The sequence below is a fragment of the Tupaia chinensis genome, unplaced genomic scaffold, assembly GCF_000334495.1.
Source record: "Tupaia chinensis unplaced genomic scaffold, TupChi_1.0 Scaffold000418_1, whole genome shotgun sequence".
Lineage (NCBI taxonomy): Eukaryota > Metazoa > Chordata > Mammalia > Scandentia > Tupaiidae > Tupaia > Tupaia belangeri.
Window position 1 is genome coordinate 378494 of NW_006159923.1, and position 11356 is coordinate 389849.

General features: G+C 48.2%; 1 pseudogene; it reads right to left on the reverse strand.

Annotated features, from left to right (window-relative positions):
- Positions 1–8885, reverse strand: part of LOC102499364 (high mobility group protein B2 pseudogene) — a 16111-nt pseudogene extending 7226 nt beyond the window's left edge.
- Positions 8886–11356: the final 2471 nt, after the last annotated feature.

Here is an 11356-nt window from a genome sequence, read left to right on the forward strand (position 1 = left end):
ACCTTTTTTTTTTTTTTTGAGGGTTTCTGAATGCCAGGTCAAGAACTTAAGACTATCCTAAGGGACAGGACCAGCAGTTGGTATAATGGCTATGTCGCTGAACTTCCATGTAGTCGACCGCGGTTCAACTCTTGGACTCGGTGGCTTAAACTCATGCTGGGCGTGTGTGCCCAAGGTCCCAAGAGGAGATCGGAGCAGAAGGGATTGGAGCATGGCCATTCCCCGTGAGGGGTTGATTTCTGGCTTTCTGTCTCTCTGCCTTTGTCTTTCTGGCAAGCACATGAGCCCTATAGGAAAAAAAAAAAAGATAATCCTAAATGTAATGGAGCGTGATCAAAAGCTTTTAGCAGTGGTTAGGTTTGTGTTTCCAAAGATCCCTCTGGCTAAAGTGTGGAGACTCAGGATAAAGTTCAAACACCTTCAAGCCTTTCATGAGCTCTTTCTGGTTGCTATGGTTTGGAGTCCTCCCATTCCTGTGTTGGGACTTGGTTGTACTGTAAAATTACTAAGTGAAAACTTAATCCTTGGGGGACTTTGGGTGTGATGAGGTCATGAGGGTGGGGCTTCTATGATTGTGTTCTGGTGGATTTAAAGAGGGGAAAGGAGAGCAAAATAGGCAGAAACCTATGGACATCCTTTCTGCTCAAGATCCTGCCCTCTGCCATGTTGTAGCCTCACAGGAAGTTGGCCCCTGACCCTTAGCCCTCCAACTATGAGCTGAATAAACCTCTATTCTTGTGAGTGACTCAGTCAGATATTTGTTGGCAATGAAGTAGTGGACACAGGTCTACCTCATCTCTCTACACAATCTCTTCCAGCCAGTCAACTTGCGTGTCAGCTGCTCATTGTTGACCCATCTGCTGTTGTTACCAACTGAAAAGTTATTTTCTTCAGGTGAATCTGCCTCATCCTATTGTTCCAGTTATTATCACTTTATAATAATACTGGTGTGGATAACTACCATTGTACTCATGGATTCATGGGTCAGGCACAGGGGTGATGGCTTGTCTGTGCTCTATTATTGCTGGGCCTCAGCAGGGAAAACTTTTTAGCAACTGAGAGTGACTTGAATGACTCGGGGGCTGGAATCATTAGCAGGATTCTACATTCAGTCTGGGGCCCGGGCTTCAACTGTCAACTGGAACACCTACACATTGTCTGTCTCCCTGTGTTGCTGAAGCTTCTTCACTGTACAACAGTCTCAGGGTTGTTGGCCTTTCAACATGGCGGTTCTGGGTGACTTAGTCTTGGAAATCCTGCAGCCTCGTTTCTGTTGCAACCTATTCTTTACAAGAGGATCCTGAAGGCCAACCCAAATTTAAAAAGGAAATTTAAGGGAGAAATGTCAAAGAACTTGTAGCCATGTCTCAAATCATTACAGCCTAGAGTTTCAGGCCATTGCTTCCTTCAAAAGGTTACTTCACCACGCCCTGCTCCATGTCTGCGCTAACTGCCTCCTCTGTGTTCCTCCAGACTCACTGTCTATTAAAATTAAAGCATTTCCATCCCCGAGTTTCTATGTAGAGATCTTTCTCTTCAGATCTGGGAGCTCAGTGAGGACAAAGCATGTCTTTTTTTTTTTTTTTTTTTCATATACCCAGCAAGGCAGACCCTTAATAAACGTTTGTTGGGGCCTGCAAGTAGCATGGTGGTTAAGGTGCTGGACTCTCACGTGGCAGACAGCAGTTCAAGTCTTGGACTTGGTGACTTAAAACTCGCCCCAGGTGCATGTGCATGTGTGCCCAAAACCCCAGGAGGAGAATGGAGAAGAAGGGATTGTGGTGTGGCCATTCCCCCTGGGGGAGGGGGTGATTTCTCACTTTCCCTCTCATTGTCTTTCTCTCTATCTCTCTGGCAAGCTCACACACCCTGCAGCAAAAACCTAATAATAATAATAATAATAATAATAATAACAACAACAACAATAAATATTTGTTGAATGGGTGAATGAATGATAACTGAGCAAGCTAAAGCATGGAGTCCAATGCAAATGTCATTTCTTCCTTACAAAGTTTACATATTAACTAGAGAGAAAGTTTTTAAAAATACATATGAAAAATGTCAAATATGAGCCAACCTATGGCCTGGTGGTTAAGGTAGCTGAATTCCACATGGCTCACCATGGTTTGAGTCTAGGACCCAAAAGTTTGAAAAACACACTGGGTTTCAAATGTGTGTGTGCCCATGTATGCCCCAAATCCTGACAGGGTGGAGAAAGAAGGGATTGCAGCAGAACCACACCCTATAGGGGGATGCTTACTCTCTCTCTGTCTCTCAGTCTCTCTAGCAAGCATACATGCCCTCTGACAAGTTAAAAAAAAAAAGCCAGATAATGATAAATGCTGTTAAGAAAGATAAAGCTGGGGCCAGTAGTTGGCATGGTGGTTAAAGTGGCTGGACTCCCACATGGCTGACCATGGTTTGAGTCCCAGACCTGGCAGCTTGCTTTCTTACTTTCCTTCTTTCTGTCCCTCTCTGGTCAACTTCAATAAATAAATAAATAAATAAAGACAATGAATAAAATTAAATACAATAATTCTTTGGGAAAACAAAACAAAGATAAAGCTGAGTGAGGGACAGCATGACTGTGATACTTTATAGATGGTTCAGAAAGACATCTTTGAAGTGGTGTCATGGAAGCTGATACCAGAAGCAAGTGAGCGAGTAAGCCACGTGGATATTTGGGGAAAGGGTATTTCAAGCAGAGGGAACAGGATGTGCAAAGGACCTGAGGTGGGAGTGTGCCTGACAGTTTTAGAAAGAGCAAGGAGGATACAGTGGCTGGTATACAGTAAGAGGAGGAAAAAGCAGAAGATGAATTCCAGAGTGGGTGAGCCCCATAGGACTTCACAGGCCATGCTGAGAACTTTAGCTTTTACTGAGATGGGAGTCATTGAGGGTTTTATTTATTTTTCTAATGTCTATTTTATTCATTGCGGAGAGCACATGTACATATATGAGAGAGAAAGAGAGACAAGCACCCTTGACAGTGTCTTGTCACACCACGATCCCCCTGCCCTGGTCCTCCAGTATCTCGGGTGCGTATGTATGTGCCCTGTGTTTTCAAGCTGATGGAGATCGGAACCTGCAGTCGGCCATGTGGCTTCCAGCATAGCAGTTCAGTTTGTTAATGGCTATACCACCCAGCTGGGCCCATTAGAGAATTTTTTTTTTTTTTAGGTTTTTGCTGTAGGGCTGGAGAGAGAAAGAGGGAAAATGAGAAATCACCTTCCCACATGGAAGTTCCAAGTTTGCAGGCAGAGACCTCCTGAGAACACCTGGCATGAACGTGCCCATGATTCAGGGCTGACTGAGACTGGAGTAGATTACGGCATAAAGGGCCTACCTCTTCAACTCTTTTTGTCTTTCTCATTCATGGAAGAAATAATACACTCTTTTTTTTTTTTTCTTTAGAATTTTGCCACAAGGTGTATGTGCTCACTGGAGAAAGACAGAGATGCAAACACTCCTGGCATGATTTTCAACCACCAGGTCCAAGATTTGAACCATGATTAACTATGTGGAACCCAATGCCTTAACCACTATGCTGCCTGCTGGTTCCAGAAATTAATAAGCTTTTAAGTCATTAAAAAAAATTATCGGAGGTGGGGGCCACCAGATAATGTAGTGGTTAAAGGCACTGGACTCCCACATGGCTAACCATGGTTCAAGTCCCAGACCTGGTGGCTTGCTTTCTCACTTTCTCTCTCGCTCTCTATCTCTCTCATTCTATCTCTAAAGGTGTTGCATTCAGGCTGGCAGGTGGCATGGTGGTTGGGACGCTGGACTCCAAGTGGCTGACCATGGTTCAAGTCCTGGACCTGGCGGCTTGGTTTTTCACTATCCCTCTCTCTCTGGTCAAATTTTAAAAATAATAATAAATAAAATTAAATAAAATAATTCTTAAAAAAAAAAAAAATGTATTTTACTGCTGCACCACTGTCCACTTCCAATGAAGGGTTTTAAAAAGGCAGGACATGGTCTGATTTAGAGTTTTTTTTTTTTTTTGGAGAGGTTTTCGCTATAGGGTGCGTGCACTCGTCAGACAGAGACAGAGAGAGAGAAAGCGAGAAATCACCCCCCGGGGGATGGTCACACCACAATCTCTCCTCCTTCCCACACACACACGTGCCCGGCATGAGTTTTAAGCCACCGGATCTGGGACGCGAACCACGGTTGACTATGTGGGAGTTCAGCGACATAGCCATTACGCTAACTGCTGGTTCCCATGGTCTGATTTACAGTTTAACCAGATCACTCTGACTGCTGTATAGACAATAAAACTCTGAGCAGGACGGGTAGCCTTGTGGTGAGGGCAGTAGATCCCGTATGGCCCAATGCAGTTCAAATCTAGTCCTGTTGGCTTGAGAAACACACTAGGGATGTACATGTGCCCCAAATCCTGACAGGATGGAGAAATGGAAGAAAAGGAATTACATCATGACCATGACCTAATAGGATGCTTTCTCCCTCTCCCTCTTTCTGTTTCTCTCTGGCAATAAAAAAAAAAAAAAAAAAATTCTAAAGCATATAAGAAAAACAAGACAAAGAAAAAAAAGCAAGTTGTGTCTGGTGAAGAGACTGGAACAGATTACCAGGTGAGAGAAGATGAAGGCTGGGACCAGGGGAGTGGCCACAGAAGATGTGAGAAGTCACAGGACAGATTTTCAGGGCAGAGTCACAGGATACAAAGGATATGAAGCTATGAAGAAAAGAGGAGTTAAGGGGACCAGCAGGTGGCATGGTGGTTAAGGTGCTGGATGCTCCCACATGGTCGACCACCGTTCGAGTCCCAGACCTGGTGGCTTCCTTTCTCACTTTCCCTCTCTCTCTTTCCTCCTCTGTGTCTCTCTCTGGTCAGAAAAATAAATGAGTGAATAAATAAAATTAAATAAATAATTTTTAAAAAAAAGAAAAGAGGAGTTAAGAACAACTGATGGGAGGCCCAGTGGATAGTGGGGTGGTTAAAGTGCTGGACACTCCCACACGGCTGACCACGGTTAGAGTCCTGGGCCTGGTGGCTTGCTCTCTTACTCTCCCCACCCCCACCATGTGTGTCTCTCTCTGGTCAAATTAAAATAAATGAATAAATTTATTTATTTATTTATTTATTTATTTATTTATTGGAGAGGATTTTTGCTATAGGGCATGTGCACTCATCAGGAAGACAGAGAGACAGAAAGCGAGAAATCACCCCCCCGGGGGGGGGGATGGCCATGCTGCAATCCCTTCTCTTCCATTCTCCTTGCAGGATCTTGGGCACGAACGCACACACACCTGGCATGAGTTTAAGCCACTGGGTCTGGAACTCGAACTGCGGTCGACTACATGGGAGTCCAGCGACACAGTCATTATACCAACTTCTGGTCCCAAAATAAATAATTCTAAAAAAACCCCCAAAAAATCCCAAAAACTGATGGGACCAGCAGGTAGTATGGTAGTTAAAGGCATAGAACTTCCAGATGGCTGACAGTGATTCGATTCCTGAATCTTGCAGCTTGCTTTCTTTTTCTCTCTCTCTCTCTGTCCTTATCTGGTCAAATAAAATAAAATAAATAAATGAATAAAGTTAAATAAAATACTTCTTTTGGGGGGGGCGGGAGATGTTTTTGCTATAGGACACGTGTACTCACCAGAAAGACTGAGAGACAAAGAGACAGAAAGCAAGAAATCACCCCCCAGGGGCATGGCCATGCCACAATCCCTTCTCCATTCCCCTCTCGGGATCTTGGGCACGCACGCACACGCACCCAGTGTGAGTTTAAACCACCGGGTCCAGGACTCAAACCACGGTCAACTACATAGGAATCCAGCAACACAGCCATTATGCCAACTGCTGGTTCCCAAAATAACTCTTTAAAAATAAAAGAACAACTGAAAGGTTTCAGCCCACACGTCAGATGTGGAGACAGGTGTGTGTGTGTGGGGGGAGGGCAGGTGGCAGCACTGCAGAAACAAAAAGTCATTCTGCAACATGTCAAGCTGGAGGTGCCGATTAGACATGCCAGTGGAAATGACAGAAGGCAGCCAGCCTGGCTATGTTAGGGATGAATATGTCAGCCTGAGACTCCTTGGGTATGGTAAGCAGAATTCTGAGGTGGCAGGTCCCAACTTTGGGTGTACATATCCTACACCATCTCCTCCCAAGTGCAGGGGAGACTAGTGAGTATGATCCATGACTTATTTTTTTTTAAGTTTTGCTATGGGGTGTGTGCATTCACCGGCGAGAGAGGGAAAGTGAGAAAGCACACCCGAGTGAGGATGGCTATGCTGCAATTTCTTCTCCATTCTCCTCTCAGGATTTTGGGCACACATGCACATGTACCCCACGTGTTTTACAAGCCATCTGGTCCAGGACTCAAACTGCTCAGTTAGGCCATGTGGGATTCAGCCACCTTAACCTCCACGCCACCCACTGGCCCCATATATCACTCTTATGAGCAGGCTACCATATATGGCAAAGTTGAAGGTTTTTTTGCAAGTACAATTAAGGTATCCAATGAGCTTCTAGGTAATAAAAAGGGAGATTTTCCTGGATGGGCCTGACTTAAAAGGAGCCTTTTAAAAGAGCTTAAACCTTCTCTGAACCAAGAGACTTTGAGCAGCAGGAAGATTATCCTGCTGGCCTTGGCAAAAATGAACTGCAATGTTGTGCGAGGGCCTCCCAAGGCCATGTCGGAAGAAACTGCAAGTGACTCTTAGGAATCAACAGTGGCACTGGCTGGCAGCCAGCATGAAAACAGGGGCCTCCATCCTGTAATTACAAGGAAGTGAATTCTGCCTACAACCACGTGAGTCTGGAAAAGGGGTGCTGAGCTCCAGAAGGGAATACAGGCTGGCCAAACACTGGAGTTGCTACCTAGTGAGGTCCTTATCGGAGATCCCACTAGGTCATGACCAGATTCCTGACCTACAAAGAACAAATGTATGCTAATCTGTGGCAATTTGTTACACAGCAACAGATAACCAACACATTAGTATGTGGGTGTTTCACAAAGATGGCTCAAACTGCCCAGGTGAGGGACATGATCCAGCAATAGCGGAGTGAGTCAGTTCCAAGGAGTGGGACACACCCTGACCTCTACTCACAAAAGCAGGAAACTTTATACTCCATTTGGCCACTAGGTGTCCCCAAAGCCACCATAAGCAGGTGTCTTCCCCACCTTTCATGTCAGAATCTGAAATGGAAGGAACCAAAAGGAGATGGTCTCCCTTCTAGTCCTGTTACTCCCCTCTGCCCCAGTTGACATATAGGGCAACTCGGGCCAGCAGAAGAGCCCTGCCTGAGATACCACTGCTCTAATACTAAACCTGGCCAGGCATTTACCCTCTCCCTGCTTTGCCTCCCTCCCAGGCAATTCTGAAGGGCAGATGGCTTTAACCTCCCTAACAGCTTCCACAAAGGAGGGGCTGAGTGAGCAAGACATCAGCAGAGAACTCTGGACTGACCTAGGGGCTGAGGATGGACTAATTGGCAATTGGTGTTCTGACCTGGAAAGGGTGCAGCCTCAGGTCAGGACTAGTGTTGGTGAACAAAATGACTCCTGAGACTGAGGTGGAATGGTATATCCCAGGTGCCTTGCTGCAGTTGCTGAGCCAGTGACAATTCTCTTTGCCCAGTCCCTAGAACTTACACATTAGGTTCTTGTAGAAGACGACACTGAGACTGAGTTTGGGGTTTAAGACGTTTATTAGAAATTAATACCTGTAAAAAAGAAGGGGAAGCAGGAATTGACAAAGGAAAAAAAAAAATCAAACTGTGTTGCAGGCCTGACAAAGACCTGGCTGTTGTCAGGGGTGGGGCGGTGGGGGTGGAAGGCATGGTAAAGTCAGGGGAGGGCTGGTGTGAGTACTGCCTTTATCTGTTCCACCTGAAACTATCAGGTGTTTAAACCATGCATCACCCAGACACCAGATGGGATAGCTGGGAAGGGTGTCCCTGAAGGAGCTGATGGCTGGAGGCTATCCACTAATTATACTTTCTCCAGCTGGAGAAGTCCTTCCTCAACGTGGCTTCTGGGTCGCACAGATCCCTGTTTCCATACCTCCTCAACTCCACTTCTTTTTTTTTTTTTAAGAGTTTTTGCCATAGGGTGTGTGCACTCGCCAGAGACAGGGAGAGGGAAAGTAAGAAATCACCTCCCCGCCCCAGAAGGGATGGCTATGCAGCAAAATCCCTTCTCCTCCATTCTCCTTTCAGGATTTTGAGCATGTGCACACATGCACTCAGCTTAATTGTCAAGCCACCTGGTCCAAGACTCGAGCCACAGTCAGCCATGTGGAAGTCTAGCACCTTAACCACTATGCCAACTACTGACCCTCTACCTCTTATTATTTTGGCCAGATTGCTTCCAATGAGAGGCTAAGAGGAAGCAGTCATTGAATTTCCAAACTCAGTCATGGCTCTGAGAAAGAGGGGGGAGAGGGAGGCAGTTCCTTGAGCTTAGGAATTCAGTGGATCTGGCAGAGAAAGAATTAGGGGAAGGGGTAGAGGGGGGGGGAGAAAAGGCTTTGGTCTCACTTGCCAAAGCACACTGGTCAGAACCTCAAGGTCAGGAATCATTATGGCATGTTACTCTTTGATCATTCAATACATCTATGCTGCAGGCCAGGCCTGACCCCGCCATTCCAGTTTTGGAGCTGAGAGCCTGATATCATCTGCAGATCTGAACAGGCAGGGAGAGGCACCCAGAAGAAATGCTCCATTGAGAGACAGAGCCAAGTTCTAGGCCCTGCCTCTGACCACAGCTGCTTGCAGGCCCTCCTGCGAGCTGTGTCACCACTTGCCCTTTCCTCATCTGGACCGTTTATCCAGCCCTGTGTTAAATGCTTCTCACCTCCAACTTCATCTCATCCTGAGAAGCAGGTACTACTATTAAGCCCATGGTACACTATGCCAAGAACTCAGAGGTTAAAATGCTCAAGGTCACACAGGTATTCAGTGATAGAGCTGAGCTTTGAGCCCAGATCTTATGGCCCAATCTTGCTTCTTAATTCTCATTAAGGGCAAGGTTAAACTGGCCCCCATGGACCAGACCTGCCTGTGCACCTGTTTCATTTGGCCCACAGATTTAAAACATTTGAGTCAGCTTTCATTTTAAAATTAACATGACTCACAAATATCCCCCTCTCCAGCTTCTCTCGAAAACCCTGGCCATCTGGTTATTGTGGACTGCGTTCCCACAGGGCCACAATGGCAGAGGCTGGGTGGTCATTACTCTTGAAGTGAATCATGCTGCTACTGTCCCTCCCAAACTCTCTCACTCACTTGTGTTACCTGCGTGGGCCCCGCAGGGATGAATTTGCTTATCCTTGAGGACTGGGGAGTCCTGAAACAGAGTCAGAGGTCTAGAGAGGTCAGGTGGCTTGCCCTGGAACACCAGCTCTTCCTGCATGGCCCTAAGTCACATGGACTTGAATCTGCCAAACTGTTTTGGGAGGGATGAGTGAAAGCACACACATGCAGAACCACAGGGCGAGGTCGGGGCAAATACACTTTATTCAGTCCTGGCATCAGACCGGCCGAAGTCCTGCTGTGGGTGCCAGTGCCCCAGATGGAGGGACCCCTCCCCTCAGCTACGAGACTAGTTCTCCAAGACCACAGACAGTGACATCTCTTCACTCACATGACGTTTTCTGTTTTTTTTTTTTTTTTTCATTGTCTTTTTTTGTTGTTGTTTTTCTTTAAAAAAAAAAAAAGAAAAAGAAAGAAAGAAAAGAAAAGGAAAAAAAGAGAGAAAGAGCGCAAGAAAGGCCCAGAGCCGGAGCACCAAGCTTAAAGGAGGCAGCTGGTGGCTTTGTCAGCGACGGGAACGCGTGGGGCAGAGACCTGCAGAGACCCTGGGGAGGGGTCCAAGAGGACTCTGGGACCGTTTGTTCCTGAGATTTGTGTGTGTGTGAATGAGAGTGTGTGGGCCACCCAGGTGGAGGGTGAACTCACGCCGGCGAGATACAGGTAGTGAGGGCAAAGGGGGTGTGAGGAGGCCGGAGGGGCAGGGGGATGGGAGTAAGAGGGGTAACAGCATCAGGGGTAGGGGTCCGGGGGGGTACCCTGAACTGGGCACAACTTCCTCCCAGGAGCAGCGCTATCCCCATTTCTCCCATAGAAAAACTGAGGCGCGCCCGGCCAAACACCACTACTCTGAACCCATCCTCAGTCTCACTGATACAGTCAATGGTCTTTCCCAAGCCTGACGTTTAAAAGAGGGCCTCTTCCTGCCACCCCATCTGTCGTCAGGCCTTAGTCCTAACCCCCAGCACGCTTGTGCCTCAGTTTCTCCCACTGAATACTGCAGCTGTAGGAACTGAGTGTGGACTTAGGTGATAGGAAGGGTCGGTGTGCTTGGGAAGGAGCCCAGGCTGAGGGTGACCTGAGTAATAGGGCGCTTCTGCGGTGGGGAGGGAGCAGCAAGGACCCGGTCCCGACTGGTTCTGGTTCTGTGTTTTCTTGGGCAGTTCCTTGATGAACTTCCAGAGAACGGACCCTGCGCCCAATTCCCAGTTGGGGCAAAAAGGGACGTTGTGGGATCAAGACAAGCTGTACTGGCAGTCACGCAGACGGGAGGGTGGTGCACATAGGTGTGGGCGACCCCATAAGGGAATAGGGGCTATGTGGGACAGTTGCAGACCAACCCTTCCGTGCCACCCAGTCTTTCTCCCCCTTCAGAGTGCTTCTCCCATTAAGGCAGTGACGTCCCGTCGGGTTGAGAGGAAGTCACGGGCTCGCGGATCAAAGGATTTCTCAGGATCGCTCTACACTCATCCCCCTTCTTCCCGGAGAAGGCGACAGAGGCGTGCGGCGCGACTGGGACCAGCCCCCTCCTCCCAAGAAGTATTAAGCATGCGCGAGGAGGAGGTGGGTCCCGGCGGAGAGGCGGGCCCTTGCGCTCTAGGGGTAAAGAAGCATGCCCCTCCCCCCAGGGAGGGGAGGGGCAAGGGAGGAGAGCGCGGTGCCGCCCGGTCGCATCGCCCCTCTACCCGAGAAAAGGCAGGCTGGGCCAGGGCAGAGGGATTCGGTAGCAAGGAAAGGGGCGTGTCCTCCGGCCACGAGGAGGGGCGTGTGCAGAGTGGGGGAGGGGTGCAGGTCTGTCGGAGAGGACGGGAGGTGAAACGGAGGGGGCTGGCTGCTGGTGGCTGTGCGGGAGGGGACAAGATGGGGAGGGGCTTGGATGTCGGGCATGGAGTGGGGGTTGGGCTGCCTTGGGGTGTGTCTGCGGGGGAGGGGTATGTCTGGATCTGAGGGGGATGGGCACGTCTAGGAGGGGGGAGGCTGCGCGGGAGATGGGGTGCCAGCCTCGGCCTCCGAGGGGCCCCAATACCTGATTCCTGTATGTAAACAGCTGGTTTGGGGGCGTGC